The sequence below is a fragment of the Bemisia tabaci genome, chromosome 8 (genome assembly GCF_918797505.1).
Source record: "Bemisia tabaci chromosome 8, PGI_BMITA_v3".
Classification (NCBI taxonomy): domain Eukaryota; kingdom Metazoa; phylum Arthropoda; class Insecta; order Hemiptera; family Aleyrodidae; genus Bemisia; species Bemisia tabaci.
In genome coordinates this window covers 42,479,969-42,498,388 of record NC_092800.1, presented here as the reverse complement: position 1 = coordinate 42,498,388, position 18,420 = coordinate 42,479,969, and the positions used below count along the sequence as shown (strand labels likewise).

Below are 18,420 nucleotides of genomic sequence, written 5' to 3'. Positions count from 1 at the left end.
AGTGGCATAAATGTTGTTCCTAAAATGAGCCAGAAATAGTGGTTATCTCTTACTCCTCTATAAAAGAGTTAGAGATAGTGGTTCCTTATTGCAAAATGTAATCCATTTGTGCGATTTCTGACCAATTACGAGGATGAACCCTTTTGCAATGAAGGAGCCACTATGGGCCTGTTGCAAACTTTTGCTAGAGCAAAAATAAGAGTTGTTTCTTATAGATAATGCCTCAAAAATCACGATGAGCGCATCGGCAAAGTCTGAAATGCACTCATAACTTCACAATCTGCGTAAGAAATTTGCGTTTTTTTAAGCTTCCCGCTTCAAAAACGATACTACGGCACAGGTGAACATTTTGTTAGAGGAGTCGCTCCATCGTCGGCGATATTCATCATGGCCGACACTTGCGCGCAGTTTTGCGCGTAATTCGAGGAGAGTTCAAGGTCAATCAATGCGGGCGTGGAAAACATGAACGTTAAAACACGCCGATTGTTATCTGGTCTAATCCAGTTCAGGTATTATCTCGTCCCATCACACGTGTTTTGGCGGATTGGCGTCGGCCATGATGAGTATTGCCGACGATGGAACGACTCCTCTTACAAAATGTTCACCTGTGCCGTAGTATCGCTTTTGAAGCGGGAAGCTCAAAAAACCGCAAATTTCTTACGCAGACTGTGAAGTTATGAGTGCATTTCAGACTTTGCCGATGCGCTCATCGTGATTTTTGAGGCATTATCTATAAGAAACAACTCTTATTTTTGCTCTAGCAAAAGTTTGCAACAGGCCCATTTCCGGCTCATTTTAAAAAACAACGTTTATGCCATTGGTCTCCCTATGCAGAGAAGAGCTTTTATAGAAGAGTCAGAGATAGTGGCTCCTTATTGCACAATATAGTCCATTTGTGCGATTTGTGACAAATTACGAGAGGAGGAACCCTTCTTCCGACAATAGTCACTGCATTTTGCAAATATCTCTGGCTTGTTTCTACTGACACCTCAAATGCCATTAGTGCCGTTATGATGATAGGTGATTTTGCGGATTAGCTACCTGGAAATACAGTGGTTTCTTGTTGCAAATTTTAATCATGATTGAGTTCAGATAAACTTATGATTGGAAATGTTTTCCGAACATTTCGGTGAAAAACTGACAAAAAGAGATGAAAAAATAAAAGCAAATCAAGTCGAAACCAAATAGAAGTCGTCTTGCCGTCTTACACTAAAATTAACGAACGGAACCGGAACTTATTCATCATCAACCCCCGCACTTATTCATCAGCTAACTAAAAAGAGCTTTCCGTTGTAAATTCGAATCCGACTGGCAAACATGAGAGACACTATTTGAAGGGCTTGGAGGAGAAGGCGCATTAGTGCAATTTTTGAAAAAATGAGATATTAATGATTTCAAGAGTAAAACTAGTCTTAATGCATATCTGTGAAAAATTCGCTCCCAATTCCAAACTTCAAGCATCAAAAGGTAAGTTAGAACTTTTTTCCGCCATAAGAATCCATGTAATTTCGAAACTTCAAACACGCATTTCTCGAAATAGCAAAAACTGCACTTATGCGCCTTGTCCTCCAAGCCCCTCATTTCAGCCTTTCCCGATACGCTCATCGTGATTTTTGAGCATGCTTTATTAGAAACAACCCTCTTTTGCTCCAGCTGAAGTTTGGAACAGGTGCAGTACAGTGCAGTACATGAGTCTTGTTATCGTGAGTGCGGCATCACTGGTCCCCAACTTCGTGATACCTGGAGAGGTTGCAAGTTTGAGAGTCGCCAGGAATTCGCAGTGAGCGAAGGGGGTGGCGCTGGGCGGACACGACCGGAGAACAACTTCCTCAACACGGAGGAATCCAGAGGGAGGATCGGGAAACCAGGGGGCTGTGGGGACGGGGAGGGGGGCAGGGACAGAAAAACCCGCCTAAGGCCGCTTGATGCGCGCGATCAGTGAACCCATCGGCCCCGAGGGAGGCTTTCGAGAACGACCTCGCCGCTAATAACAGTCGATCCGATGGTGATATCACGATAAGGGGACGTCATTTCAGAGGGCGGGCAAACAATACCCCTCCCTCCCTGGACTGAAATATTCGGTAGATGTTCATTAGGGGGCTGTTCGAGTATTATGTAACGTTCTTAGGGGGCGGGGGTTGAGCCAACGTTACCGTGCGTTACATGGGTTGGGGGGGGGGGAGGAGTCAAGTCCGGTGTAACGTAACAAATCCGAGCCAGGGGGGGGGGGGGGAGTCTTTGAAAAAAAAACGTGTAAAAAATTGAAAATCCCGACCTTCGCGAATGAATATTTTCGGCGCGTGACCCAGCCGACGCAACGCGTGTCGTACTCATTACCCCTCACCCCCTCTTGAATACCCGTATTTCAGCGAAATATCTCCAAAACCTAGGAATTTTCCCGGAATTTCAGGGTTTTTCGTCAGTTTGGCCGATTATCTGATCAGATTGGATGATTGTTTGATCGAATTCGTCGATCCTGAGAGTAAAATTCCGGGCGTGTCTTTGAATTTTTCCCGGAACTTGCGATATCGGAATTTTTCTCGAATTTCGGAAATCGGTATTGATTCCGAGAACCCCCAAATCTTTGGCATAATAAAATGGCAGCACTGCTTCTTTACTTTCAAAATAATATTACTTAAAATAATATTACGTAAATAACATTACTTAAAATAATATTACTTTAAATATTGTTGTTCTTAAGGTATTGCGCTCCCGAGAAAGAAGAGAACAGTTGCAATATTTTAGCAGCATCTGGTGGCGCCAGCTTTTGAATGCCCACTATTCATATGCCATTCTTTTTTGGCCGCAAGAAGAGAGGTCCTAATATTCCCATGGCCACGGCAATGAATAATCGCTAGAGTTTGGCCCCGAAGCCTGCGGCCACTTGTCCAAAAAGACGGAAAACTAGGACGGAAATGGTGCCAATCGAACTGGACCGAAGTGGCGTGGAGTTGACCGCGATGAGAAAATAATGTGATCAATCTGGCGGTCAGTGCCAACGCAATTGCGATTTTGGCCGCTTCTCTTCGTCGGGTGATTAAAATAACGGCCACCTCGTCCGCAAAGTCCACTGCTCTGGAAAACGCACGGGGACTGTTCGATCATTGCTGACATCATAGACTTCTAACATTGAATTTTCTTCTAAATGACGAAATCAAATGGATAGTTCAAAAAATTCCGTATCGAAAAGATCTAAATAGTCGGCCAGGTCGGCCTAGCGGTTAGCGCGTCTGACTCTAGACCAATTGGTCTCGGGTTCGAATCCCGATGGTGGCGACAAATTTTCACGGAACTGACGAGAGGATTCGCAGAAACAGATTCTACTCGACCTTAATCCCTGAAAATTTGAAAGCCGGAGCATGTATGTGCCAAAAAATAATCTCTATGTTAAGAACTCATGTCTATGGATGGCTGTAGATTCCTAAGTTACTAAACAAAACAGATATAATTTTAGATAATTCGGTGCTTGGATCTGTTTCTCATGATTGGTCCCACGAGTAACGTAAATGGGCCGAATTCACCGTTAGGAACCAGGCCATTTTTTTAATTAAAAAAGTTTTGAGCTTAGTAAGTCGCAAATTTTCTACTGACAAAAATTCGCAATTGAAAACAAAAATTTGCATTGAAATGAGCAGACAGGGTTTGTCTCAAAGTCGTGGCTTCAAGATTGAATTTTGAAAAAAAAGAGGAAACTCAACTTTTAATGCACTTCTCTCTTTCTCGGATCTAACTCGCTGCGGCTGGATTCTGTTGAAACATGTCAAATTTGTTTTCCATATACTACCGACGTGTATATTCGATCGAATTTAGAAGAAGAGAACCAGCTTGATGACTGGATTGTAAATTCTCTCATCTTCATCTTGATCTAAAAATTATTCCAGAATATTAGATAGTTTTCATTTTTTCAACCAAAAATTGTCATTTCCAGGATGACGATCGTGTAAATGCCATTTTTTCATATAGGTATTTATTGCAGACGTAATGTAAGAATTTGAGACGAGTGGTTGAGTCTATTTTTGGGCGTAACTATACGTTTCAATCTAACATTTTAAGGCTCAAACATGACAGATCAAAACTTATGCCAACATTTTCCAAACGATGTTACTTGACGTACACATTTCAGACTAGTATAACGTTGGTTTGGTTTGTTATTTTAAGAGGTATTTTTTTCTCTCTTTTTGACGTCAAAATGTTTACCTAATACCCCAATAAGCGGCATAATCTAAATAGTATCCAAATAATGGCGTAAATAGCATTTCACTAACACCTGGTTGGCTTTGCCAATGAATTACCAATAAAAATCTGATACAAGTGGGTACAGCAATTCTTTTAAAAATACCAAAAATATTACCAGAATCTACGAACAGTTCGTGAAGGAATTACTCCAAAAATAATTATCGGAAGATATTACCCTACACGAAAAGATATGCTGATATTAGGACAGGTAGAATATCCTTGCAGGTGATTCTTGCAAATAAGTAGATAGTGTATCTTTTGAAAATTTGCGAATATTGTCAAGTTTTCGCCGAATACTTTGCCAGAACATTCCGAGCAGAATATCCACAGTAAATTGATCTAACAACGTCAGATGGTTAAAGTTTTTAGATTACTCTCATTCTTCACGAATGAGCTCCCAAAATCCTCGTATGTTGAGAATCATCTTAAAGTATTATCATCCCTCATGATTAATCCCAGAATTTTCTGCTGTTCGGGGGACGAATCTAAATATTCTCATCTCTTACAAAAATCCAGAGAACATTAATCTCTTCCGAACAATCTCAGAATATTCTCATCCCTTATGAATCATCCAAGAATTTTCTGATGTCCGTAAGAGCGAATCTCAGAATATTCTCACCCCTTACAAATATTCTGAGAACATTCATCTCTGCGAATAATCTCAGAATATTCTCACCCCTCATGAATATTCCAAGAATTTTCTAATGTTCGTGAGGACGAATCACAGAATATTCTCACCCTTTACGAATACTCGTTGAGTAGGTATTCTCATTCCTGACGAATAACCTCAGGATATTCTAATCCCTCAGGAATAACCCAGAGTCCTCTCATGCTCGGAGGGAGAGTAAAGGCATGGTTCACCCTCGGAGATGATTTTTCTCCCTCCGAAAAATGAATAAATAAATAATTACTCCTTACGAATACTCTCGGAGTATTCTCACTCCTGACGAATAACCTCAAGATATTCTAATCCCTCAGGAATAATCCCAGAGTCCTCTGGTGTTCGGAGGGAAGAGTAAAAGCATGGTTCACCCTCGGGGATGATTTTTCCCCCTCCGAAAAACGAATAAATAAATAATTACTCCTTACGAATACTCTTAGAGTATTCTCACTCCTGACGAATAACCCCAGGACATTCTAATCCCTCAGGAATAATCCCAGAGTTCTCTGATGTTGTGAGGAGAGAGTAGAGGCATGCCTCACCCTCGGGGATGATTTTTCCCTCCCCAAAAAATAAAAAAATAAATATATAAAAAAAATAAAATTTTCTAAGAATATTACCTCGTGATGGAATTCCTTCCTCGGGGCACGGCCGCGTAAACCAACACAACACAGGGCAAAATCCACACAGCACAACACACACTATCCCAGGACGGTGCACTGACACTAGACCGGCCCGCACTCTGGCGGGGGGCGAAAGGACCGGGCGAAAATTCGGAAAACTGAGGGAGAAAAAAGCGAGAAAAATGTCCGGGGAAACTTCGTGGCGACGGGGCACGCGGGAGAAGCGACCAACTCGCGTCCGCACTCGTGGGGCGTCGGACGACTCTGCTGCCGCGGCCAGCGCCGATGCCATTCAACTCGGAGTGTGTTGAGGGGGGCCCCCACCCCCGCGCCCCCTCGCCTTATTAGCCCCCCCCCCCGCCCCCTCTCGCGTCAGTCACACCACTCACAATAAAACACACAAAAATAGAAGAAAGTCACAACTTTCAAATTTCCGACGAAGAGGCTTTGCCGTGTTGCCAGATTTCAAGGGGGATTACGGACTTGGGTTCAAATGGGGAATATTGCTGATTTTTTCAGCAAAATCTGGCAACAACGGTTTTGCGCTATTGCAAGGAAGAGTATGGATTCGATCAGGTGGCACGAAACGTAAGAAAGAAACGAAAGAGTGGTAATTTCACGAGGCTGTGAAATAAAAATATGAAAAGAAAAATATAAAAAATGTAAAACTATTTTTCAGGTGCTAGAGTATGCAACCCGCACTGACAATAAAACACACAAAAATAGAAGAAAGTCACAACTTTCAAATTTCCGACGAAGAGGCTCTGCCGTGTTGCCAGATTTCAAGGGGGATTACGGACTTGGGTTCAAATGGGGAATATTGCTGATTTTTTCTGCAAAATCTGGCAACAACGGTTTTGGGCTATTGCAAGGAAGAGTATGGATTCGATCAGGGTGGCACGAAACGTGAGAAAGAAATGAAAGAATGGTAATTTCACGAGGCTGTGAAATATTTTTTTATTTTTCAGGTGCTAGAGTATGCATATGCAACCCGCACTGACAATAAAACACAAAAATAGAAGAAAGTCATAACTTTCAAATTTCCGTTGAAGAGGTTCTGCCGTTTTGCCAGATTTCAAGGGGGATTGAACCGATTATTTTCCAAATCACCTAAGCGCCAAAATTGCGAATGCAAAAAACAAGAAAAACCGTTTTATTAGCTTCACCGTCTTCGAATTCCAAAAAATGTATGCTCTTATAGATGGCTTATAGATGGCTTATAGCTGGATCGACAATCAATTTGAAAAAAAAAAAAAAAAAAAAAAAAAAAAACAGTGTTGCCTTAATTAATATGAATCGATCGAAAAGTAAAGACGTGAATCGATAGAAAGTGTTTCGATTGACAAACCCTTAAATCGAGCGTAAAACCTGTGCATGAATAGATTAAATGTAGTCTTCAATTTTGAATTTAAAATTAACCGAATAATAAAAATCGACCCAACATTTTTTACGCTTATAATTTTTTGACTGAATGACATCGAAATCAAAAGAATGTTAGGGCCAAACCAAAAACACAAAAAAAGAGAGAGAAAAAGTCAAACAATACCCAGAGATGTTAGAACAAAGTCAAAGCAACGACAGAAACTGATACATAAGCGATTGAGGGTCATTTGCATGTTTGTAAAAGTGAATTCTTGTCCCCTTGAATAGCGAAAAATAAATACGGAAAGCAAAATGAAGGAAAACAAACAAAACCGCTGTGGACCACTAAAAACTAAATAATTAATTTGCTCGGATATGTGTTTACGGTAACATTCCTTCAAAGAAAATTGTTTCTCGGCTGAGCACTGAGGAGGATTGTGGATTCCGTTGTGTGTTTATTTTCAGACGATGGAATTAATTTTTACGAGCATTTTTCGAACCTCAAATGCAGATGAGAACTGCACAGACACGATCTCACGTTAATCGTTTTGAGTCTGCGTTTAATCACATAACTACCAAAAAAATCGAACATGCAGATCAAAACGTATATTCATGTGTATATCGACGGTGTAAGTCGGCAATCACATAACTCGTTTGCGGTGTCTGAAAATCTCCGCCTCTATGTTATTTTTTTAAAGGAGAACAAATTGACATCATTCCTTTAAGTTTTTGCAGAATTTTCTTCCCACAGAGAAGAAAAATCACGGTAGTTTTAATGAATTGCTGTTGAGTAGTTTTCCGTTTAAAAAATAAAGTATGCCAGGAAGTCTGCGACGTCGTAAACCGAGTCATGTGATTGCCGACTTACACCGTCGATATGCTCATTTGCTCTTGCAAGCATTTCTCGCGGCTTTAATATTTACAAATTACACATTTTCAACTTACGAATTTCATATGAAAAATGAGGTATCCAAAAGTAAGTACACTAACGAAGAGATGAAATGGAATACATGTTGCAATAATAAATCACTATTTCTGGCCCATTTTAGAAACAACATATATGCCATGAAGGCTATTTCCATTTAAATCTTCCGTCACATTCATACGGCGCAATGATACAATTATTTGAACTGAACTATTATTTACCGGAATGCTTGAGGTATCACGCCGCGTTTGAAGGCGTTTTCAAATCAGCCAAGTTCCGATACCCGGATCATCGTTTTGCATATTTCATATTCTTTTGCTATATTCCGTGCCACTTGTTTATTTCTAATCCTCATAGAAAAACCACCCATTTGCTAAATACAATTCTAGCTGGAGCGCACTTCAGCTATGCATTCACCACTGCAAAAATGTCAAGGGAAATCGACACGCCCAGCGTGCATGGAGGCTATTTCCATTTAAATCTTCCGTCACATTCTTACGGCGCAATGATACAACTATTTGAACTCTCCGGAATGCGTGAGGTATCACTCCGCATTTGAAGGCGTTTTCAAAACAGCCAAGTTCCGATACCGGAATAATCGTTTTGCATAGTTCATATGATTTTGTTTCCATTTCTAACCACTTGTTTAATTATAATCCTCGTAGAAAAACCACCCATTTGCTAAATACAATTCTTGCTGAAGCGCACTTAAGCGCATTCACCACTGCAAAAATGTCAAAGGAAATCGACACGCCCAGCGTGCATGGAGGCTATCTCCATTTCAATCTTCCGTCACATACTTACGGCGCAATGATACAACTATTTGAACTCTCCGGAATGCGTGAGGTATCACGCCGCATTTGAAGGCGTTTTCAAAACAGCCAAGTTCCGATACCCGGATTATCGTTTTGCATAGTTCATATTATTTTGTTTTCATTTCTAACCACTTGTTTATTTATAATCCTCCTATAATAATTACCCATTTGCTATATACAATTCTAGCTGGAGCGCACTTCAGCTATGCATTCACCACTGCAAAAATGTCAAAGGGAATCGACAAGCCCACCGTGCATGAAGGCAGGCCCGCCACAAGGGGGGGGGGGGGGATACTGGGACGCGGTCGGGGTTGTCCCGACAAAAAACCAAACTTTTCACTGGACATAGTTTTTGTCCGCAGACTGGTGAACAAACATCATTCGATTACAATCGTAAGTACCTCTTACTTGACAATTCGTTGATTGATCCAGTCGTAAGACTAACTAAACTCGCATACTGCCGTGCAGGGGAAGAACGCCGCGCCGTATGAACATTGAAGAGTTGCCAAATTTTCCTTGGTAAAACATGCATTTTTGACGACATTCATGCATACTTTCCCTTGGAATTTTCAGATATTTTGGATTAAATTACGCACAAAAAATTGTCTGAAAATTTTGGAAAAAATATTCACAATTTGCCCAGTAAATTCGGGTTTTTCGGAGGAAACTTGGCAACGTCTGAAGGTTCATACGGCGTTCTTTCTCAGCACGGGAGTATCAATGCATGTTCCTCAGTGGCGTGGCGTGAAGGATCGATTATCGATATATCGCCATTTGAAGCTATAATAAAGAATCGATTACTAAGGTGTTCGCTGCGAACGCCCTGATAATCGATCTTTTTTCAGGTTTAAATGGCATAACAATCGATATATCGCAATTCACGCCACGCCACTGATGTTCCTTGCCGTTGATTACGGTCCTTATACGACCCGATATCACAATGGGACAGAGCCTTGTGTCAGCCTCATTGCACCACCGCCATGAACATTGAACACGTTCGCTCGTTCGACCTTAGGACCGCAACAAACGTGGACCAGTATTTGGGTGCTCATCACCTCATCGATTGGGCCGACCCCCAACGGACTCGCTTGAGAATCAAACCTATCATTTATGATTTACAACTCTGCAAGGGTATGCTTTTCAAGGCAAGGCCGCCGAATTCGGCCCGAAGTTGTTCGGTGCCATCTCGAGGATTGCATCATTGTTCGTGGTTCGAGTGAGCGGCGATGGGAGGATCTGATTCTTCACATTAGCCTCAGTTCTCCTTAGACTTGTGCGATCCAGGTGTCAAGTTGAAAATTAGTTAGAGCTATTCTATTTAACGATGCGTAAGTTTACGCGCACTGCGATTGCCGGAACTACTTTAAACGCGGACGACCGGTAAGGATGCATCATTGCCAAGTCGACGGCTGAATTTTTTATTTTCTCTCGATGAAATCTGAGGAAAATCTGTCATTCCTCAAACAAAGGAACGTAATTCCATTCCAGAATTGCAACATGGACTTCAATAATTCAATTTGTTACAGGGCACTGGAAAAAAAACGCATTGGATCTAGAGTCCAAACTCTTGAAAACATTGACATGAAAAAATACTCTTGATTCAATCGGAATTTTGCTTGAATCGAAACGAAATCCGCTTAAATTAAGAGGCTTGGTTCTTGATTTAAGCTAGATTCTGATTGAATCAAGAGTACTTTTTCTTGTCGATGTTTTTAAGTGTCTGGACTTTAGATCCAATGTGTTTTTTTTCCAATGGACGACGACAATGCAATATCTGTGCAACATTTTGCGAATTTTCACATGTAGCCAGAAGAAAATTTGTGAAATTTTTAGTTGAAAATGCTCAACTGTTTCCCGGTCTACTCTATACATATATAGACGACGTAAGTCCGGAATCACATATCTCGTTTGCAGTGTCTGAAAATCTCCGCATCTATGTTATTTTTTTAAAAGAGAACAAATTGGCATTACTCCTTGAAGTTTGTGAGGAATTTTCTTCGCACTGAGAAGAAAAATCACGGGAGTTTTAAAGAATTGCCGTTGAGTGATTCGACGTTTAAAAAATAAAGTTTGACAGGAAGTCTGCAACGTCGCACACCGAGTTATAAGATTCCTGACTTACACCGTCGATGTGAGAAGGTAAGCTCTCTAGCGCTTTTTGAGAGATTGGAAGTTTAGAAGTTCAGCAATGACAATATCTAGTTTTTTGAAAAATTGAAAAAGTAAGAGTCAAGGAAATTGAACTGCATCGAAATATTGCAAAGTTTATTCAATTAAACATTTCATTAATCAGCAACGTTTACATATTATGTAATGAATGCCTCAGAGACTTTTTGTTGAATTAAATTAAACATCCTCAAAGGTAAACATTCTCCGATGATTTTAAAAGAAAATGTACTGCAAGTCAAGAGTGCATAAATAAAGATAATCGTCCAGCAAAACTTTCCAACAGTTCTGTATAATAGTCTTCTTGGCTCTGACCCTTCCAATTTTACTTGAATCCCCCGTTTTCGCAGGAACTTCATAAAGATTTCTGCACGTGGTGTATTTTGCGATTTTACTGATTCATTTTGAGATAAAATGTCGACATTAGCAATACTTAATTTCGCTTCGAACGTCATTGACATTTCATCTGTCTTTTAGTGAATTTCTTTCCAAATTTAAGCACAGATAAGGTCACAGACCCATCCTTTCCCTTTGAAAAGCAGTGCTCTGATTGTTTCGGACCCCACATTCTTGCGGGGCGAACTGCGCATTGGATGCGTTTCCGATGCCGAAGTCATATCATCTTCAATCACGAACATGGATGCATCCAGAGATAAAGAACCGATTTAAGCAGGTCAGTCTCGACGAAATTGTGAAAAAAAAGCAACCGCGGCACGAACTTGTTTAAAACGATGTCGACCACGTTCTTTCACCTGTCAAATAATCCAGTATCGAAATAAAAATAGACGTCGAGCATGTAGAACACCAGTACTTATGTATGCACTGATGATCACACGCGGTTCATCTGGGGGAATAAATATTGAATTAAATGTCTTTATGAAACCAGCTCGAGTGGGAAGAGTATCTGTTTTTGGAGAGAAAATTTATGCAAAATTCTTTGAAAATATTCAGCATATGAGAGATACTCTGAAAGTTGGAAAATGAATTTTTTTCGGCAGCAAAAAAAAATTTTGTGAAATTTTCGGACAGCTTTGTTTTACAATTTTCTTGCAAAAAAATACTATGGAAATTTTGAAACGTCGCATGGCGCTTGTGATATATACTTCAACCGGAAGGTGGCGATGTATGGACTGATATAAACGTCAAGCAAGCAGTTCGTGGTTAGATTTCCTTACAGCAACTGTTTTACTCGTGCGTTAAAGTCTCCGCGAGCTTTTATGCATAGCTGAGACTGTCGATGAGGGAATTATTTGAAGGCCAAACATTCTAAATTTTTGTGATTGTATCCGTGATTCGAGAAGAATTCTTCATGACGTCAACCTAAAGTCATTTGAACGTATTTATGCTAAAAAGAACTATGTGCAAGTGGAAAGATGGGATGTGCTCTTGGGAGCTGCATAAGAAACCATGTAAAAGTGGATATAGTTCCTTTTGAGAAAATAGAAAAGCGGAATTTGACATTAAATCAAAAGGGACTGAGCGCTAACTCGTGAGCCGTGGACATATGACAAGAGCCTTGTGGACAGGGCTCATGAGTTATAGTCCCGTCACCGATTTTCCCGGCGTCCCCCGTCTCGAACGTTGCCACTGACGTCACTGGCGCTTTATACTTCCCATTCATTCTTATGGCTCGATCACCAATGAGCACACCCCATCTTTCCACTTGCACGTAGTTCTATTTCGCATAAATACGTCCAGTTATATTTAAAGGCCAAACATTCAAAAATTTTGCGATAGCTGTTTGCGATTGTATCCGTGATTCAAAAAGAATTTTTCACGACGTCAACTTGAAGTCATTTTTCCGCCGTGTAAAGTTGATTCTCGATTGATCGCGATGATCAGACAACGATGCGAAAACTTACGGTCGCGTGTTTGGGATCGGAACGGCGAACCCGTTGAAACGCTGCAAATTATAACATTGTAAGGAGACGTGGATTGATGATAGACGAGAATTTTCGTCAACGACCTTGGTCTCATCAGCCGGGCTCACCGTTCGCGGGCTAAGCAGGATCAGCATAACCTCGATGAAAACACCTATGCAGATGCGGGGTTTCTATGTAGTGGGTTCTAACTGTGCTGGGCCAACGGGTGTTGGTGAGGTGCTGATTTGCGCTGAATCATCCAAGCTAGTCGCCTCGTTAGGCCCTCTCTCCCAATCCGTCAACAAACCCACTGACATTTGCACCCAGTCTCGCAGAAAAGAACCGGCTATTTTGCGATCGTTTAAAAAACAACGTAGGTATACCACACAGCAAAATGTCTTTCGGCGCACAGGCAAAAATTCATGAAATGTGCCCCTACCCCCGACAAAAATCACTTTATGCCGGGTCAAAAAGAACCGGGGCTTGTTGCATTGTTAAATACACGTGCACAGCGGTTTGTAAGATGCCGGTGCATACTAGTTTTGGATATAGGTATACAAATAAATTGTAAATAAAAAATCAGATATCAAATTTAAAAAAAAATCGAATGTCAGGAATTTTTTTTTTTGTTAACAACTTTCCCCTGTGAAATTCTGGGTCGGGTCAAATTGACCCGTTTAGCTCCTCTGGGGGAGTTATTGGGCCGGCATCTAAAAGCTTTACATATAAGTCAACTAATACATCTTGTAAAGAAATCATACATATCAAATTGGGAAATATTAAAAACATCGAGTGTCAACATAGCCGCAGATAGAAGAGACGTAATATATCATCATTTTTTAACTTTACTCCTGGAACTGAGTGACATTCCATGGGCAGTAAAGAGCGGAGAATTTCGAGTTCACGCCTCGCGCCTTCACTTTTGCGGATACATCATGGACATCCATCAAGCTCAAATAGTTGTATCTCTGCGCCGTCATCACTGCGCGTAATGATCACTCTATTTCCATTGTGTTGGTTCCATTTGTCTTTTTTTTTTTTTTTTTTTTTTTTTTTTTTTTTTTTTTTTTTTTTTTTTTTTTTTTTTTTAACGTGGTGCTTTGAAGGGTGCGTGAGTGACACAATAGAGGATAGGAGAGATTTATTCGGGCCTAGCTTTCTAACTTCACTCCCGAATCTGAGCAACACCTCATCTCATCGGCAGAATAAAGCGGAGAATTGTGAGTTCACGCCTCGCGCCTTCAATTTTGCAGATACATCTTGGAGATCCATCAAGCACGAATAGTTGTATCTCTGCGCCGTCATCAACGTACGTCCTTTTCCCTGCTCTATTTTCATGCTGTGTGATGAAGTTAATAGATTTTGAACCGAGAGAAATCAAGCAAAGCAGTTTACAGGACAGCGCGTCAGTTCACACCAATTTAAGAGGGAGGTACAGCCAAAAGCCCGGATGTACCCATACCACTGTTGCAGTTTTCATAAGCCTCGAATGTTAGAATTTTCACGTATAAAATGTTCTTTGAAATTCCAAAATTTTCGGTGTTATCGATGAAACCATTTGGCTTGTCACGATGAACTTTTGATTTGTGTAACCGCATGCACGTTCGAGGTTCTAATCGCGTAACAGAATATCTTTTTTTCAGCTCGGTTCAATCTAGAAAGTTAATCATCGGAATTGAATATTCTGTTTCTCAAATCTAATGTTTGCTTTGATAAGCAGATCCCGTTTGAGCATGTGGAACGCCGAACTTCAGTTTAAATGATTATTTTTTTTCCAAAGTAGGAGGTCCTTTTTTTTCTTTCTCCCTTCCTCAATTTTTCAATGGAAAGTGAGTAGTCTATAAGTAAAATGAACTAAAAATTTCACTCCGAGCTTTCTAGCAGTAAAAATGAAGATTGAACTTATACATTGAGAAAAATTAATTGTTATTTTAAAAATGATTCCTTTGTGATTAATAGACATCACAAGGAATTTATCGTTTATCGTTAACTTAATATTGCCATTATCGTCATGAAGAAACGATGCTCCTGAAAACGGTTCATCTTCCAGTCCATGCGACTACTCATCGTCAGTTAGACTCTATTTTAATAAAAGCACTCTCTGGAATTCTAATTTTGGATGGTTCGCAGCTGATAATTGCCAGTGCCGTTTTTAGGTATTTTGAAACGTATTTGGAGCAAAAATCCACAGTGCATCTCACAAACTAGAAGACGGGAACTTCCTCGAACGACTGACAAAAACTACACACGCATATCTCTCGGCATTTTTGAACTAGACAGATAATTACAGAAAACTCACAATGCTCCACAGCAACGCCGCCAACTCTCCCTGATAGCTCTCATTTCTGACACTTCATGTTCCCATAGAAAAAAAGGCTGGTTTCATGTTCTAGATTTAATGGCGATTTTTGGTGGTAGTATTTTCACTGAGGCGATTTCACAATTTTTTAAATTTTCACCGTACTTCTACCGTGACTACCATAACACCGTTCTACTCACCGTAAGTACAATGAAAGTGAAACTAGATAAACACATTTTTCTTTGGCGATGAATCAAATTTTACCGTTCGTAATCGATCAACTTCCAATACAATTATTGCATCTTAGCCGTGCTGAGGAAGAAAGCCGTATGAACAATCAAGAGTTGCTAAATTCCCTTCACTGAAACGCTTATTTTTATAGAAAGTTATGAATATTTTTCCTTCATATTTTCAGGAACTATAGGTGAAAATGGACGTATTTATGCTAAAAGGAGATATGTGGAAGTGGAAAGATGGGGTGTGCTCGTTAGTTGGGTCATGCGAAACAATGTAAAAGTGGATATAGCTCCTTTTGAGAAAATTGAGAAGCGGGATTTTCTATTAAATCAAAAGGAGCTAAACGCCAAAATATGCTAACTCATGAGCCGCGGGCATGGCAAGAGAGCCTTGTGGACAGGGCTCACGAGTTACAGCGCCCCGACGACCATCTCCCCGTCGTTAGAGTGCGCACTCATTGCCGCTGACGTCACTGGCGCTTTATATTCCCCATTCATTCTTATGGCCCGACCACTAACGAGCACACCCCATCTTTCCACTTCCACATATCTCCTTTTCGCATAAATACGTCCAAATGAGAATAGAATGATCTGAACAATTAGAAGAAATATATCCATAATTGTACCAAGAAATTCGTGTTTTATCAAAGGAAATTCGGCAACGTCTGAGGGTTTATACGGCGTTTTTCCCTGGCACGTTAGGACTGAACTCTTCTACAATGTGTGAAGACTCTATAGAAAGTTTCAAGGATTTTTTTCCTTCTCTTCTGGCATCAGTGTTGAACTTATAATGCCACAAAATGTGGTCCTTCTAATGACCCAGCTTACTCGATGTGAGGAGCTAATGTGTGTATTGAGAGAAGAGGTAAATCATCTGGACTCTCTGCCGAGTTTAAATGAGCTGGTATTAGGTCAGACCCCCAAACAAAGGAGAATTCGACCGCTGTGTTTCATGCGTAACCCGTGTTTGCTCTTCAAGCTGAGCTAGCGCAGTTGTGCCTTAAGTATTTCCCCGCGATGTTGACAAATTTAAAGAAACTTTTTTTAGTGGAAACAAAGACGAGGGCAAGTCTAATTAATTGACTTCGACTCCTAGCTTATGTCGTTTTCATTGTGATTATCGATGAAATTTTGCAAAATTCATCAAAGATATGAAGAAACTAAGATCAAATAGAAAGGGCTTGAATTCTGAATGAGCTGATTTTGAAGGAGAGGTAAGGAGTTTGAAGGACAAAGCGCATAAGAGCAGTTGTTGCTATTTCGAGAAATACGTGTTTGAAGGTTCGAAATTACATAGATCCTTATTGCGGAAAGAAAGTTCAAACGGACTGTTTGATGCTGGAATATTGGAATCTGGGAGCGAATTTTTCACAGAATATGCATTTAGACTAGTTTAACTTAAAATCATTATTATCTCAATTTTTTTCTTCAAAAATTGCACTTATCCGACTTGCCCTCCAAGCACCTCAAGTCATATGTATCTTACCGCAAGAAAGGGGATAGTCGTGGAGGGAATCGAGTGGAACACTTTTTGAAATTCTGAGTTAAAAAAATTGGAATTTGAATTCCAACGTAGTCCAACGTAATCCATGTATTTCAAAGGTTACGTTGTAAGCTCTTACATTTATTTTTGCGACCGTAGAAAGTGCATAATTTCACATTAATACGACCAATCTGACCTCTAAACAGGACAAAATCAAATGTTAATACCTGGATATTTTCCTCCAAAACTACATATTTATTGAACGACAAAGCTTAAACTGACGTTTAAGCTTCGTGAAGAGGCTCATTTCTTTCTTCAGTCCATTCAGACGAAAGGTTTGGCAATCCAAGTTCGCTTGATTACGTATGCACCTTCGAGTACACCACTCGTCGCTTGGCTGACATAAGGGCGTAACTACACATTGAGATGAGCCCGGAAAAGCATTGAATTGTGTGGAAGACAGGGTCCATTGCAGAGTGTAGTTGCGCCTTTATGTGAGGAAGGTGACGCACTGTCGCAAACGTGAGACAAACGCGTTTCGGTACTTCCTCGAGGAGTTAAAGTTCCATTAACTGAGGTATCGAAAGTGAGAGTTTTTCCCTTCTTATTTCTTGCCTGGTGATAAATTAACACATAAGACAATATTAGCAATGTTGCATAATTTTACTCCAGTTTGTACGGAGGAGTGAGGAAATTGCAAGTAATTTTACATTACCGTAGGAGCAATGTAAAACACCTTGGTTATCTTCTTCATGAATATGGAGAGTTAAAAACACTCCATTTATTCAGAATGACCACCGTTTAAAAATATGATTCTTCCTATGCAGTCGTGCGAAATCGTTTAAATTCAGCCATAACCGTTCTGAAACGATAAGTGGGCGTTTAATCAACGGAATTTCTCGTTCAAGAGCGTGAATGTTATAACTTGCTCCTCTAATATTGTTTTTATGAGACTGACGGTCGCGTGCAGAACGGATTAATGAATGTTTCCCAACAAGTGAATATTTAGTTGGTTAGTTATTTTTATTAGAGACATTCAGCAATTTAGGCCATTAATGTCTTCAAAGGATATATTAGGGACCGTCCATAAGATATGACACCCAAGTAGGGAGAGGGGGGTCTAGAGGTAGATGACGATAAGTGACGGGGAGTGGGGGAGGGAGGGGGGTGTCAAGCTGAGGATGACGTAAGCTTCCCTGAAGGCAAAAAAGTTGAAAATGCTTTGAAACTAGCTAGAATTTTCTCTTGAAATTGTCGACCGAAGGCAAGGTTTATTTTGTGTTTTACTTCCCGTATTAAGCAAACTTTTGTGACAGTGTTCGAAACTTACAGGCGCCAACGCGCCAAATGCGCTTAAAAAAACGGCCATGGCGCCTAAAAAATGAAGGCTCTGCGCCAACGTGGCCCCTAAAAATTGCCCTCTAAAAATCTGAATTTTCATAGCGGGTGATTATTCGAAATTTTCAACAATACAAGTGAAAGCTTTTTCTATTTTTCACGATTTCATCCTTTGCGCTTTTGTCTTCCCCAAGTTACAGCTACTTACTAGTTCTGTTGAGAAAACATCTCGCATTTAACTTTTCACTAAATGCACCGAAATATATAGGCAAAAAGTCAATTTGACCCCTAAAAAATCTTCAATGGCGCCTAAAAATCGGGATTGATGCGCAATTTGGCTCCTAAACTCAAAGGTGAGTTTTGAACACTGTTTTGTGGTGAAATTTCTCTCTGTGTAAGGGCATCTGCATGGAA

General features: G+C 40.3%; 1 protein-coding gene across 1 annotated transcript in view; it reads right to left on the bottom strand.

Annotated features, from left to right (window-relative positions):
* The window catches only part of sano (CABIT domain-containing protein serrano), a 190,752-nt gene extending 184,954 nt beyond the window's left edge, over positions 1-5,798 (bottom strand). Inside the window, 1 exon segment of the mRNA XM_072303356.1 lies at positions 5,518-5,798. The gene's annotated coding sequence lies outside the window, so the exon portion shown is untranslated.
* Positions 5,799-18,420: the final 12,622 nt, after the last annotated feature.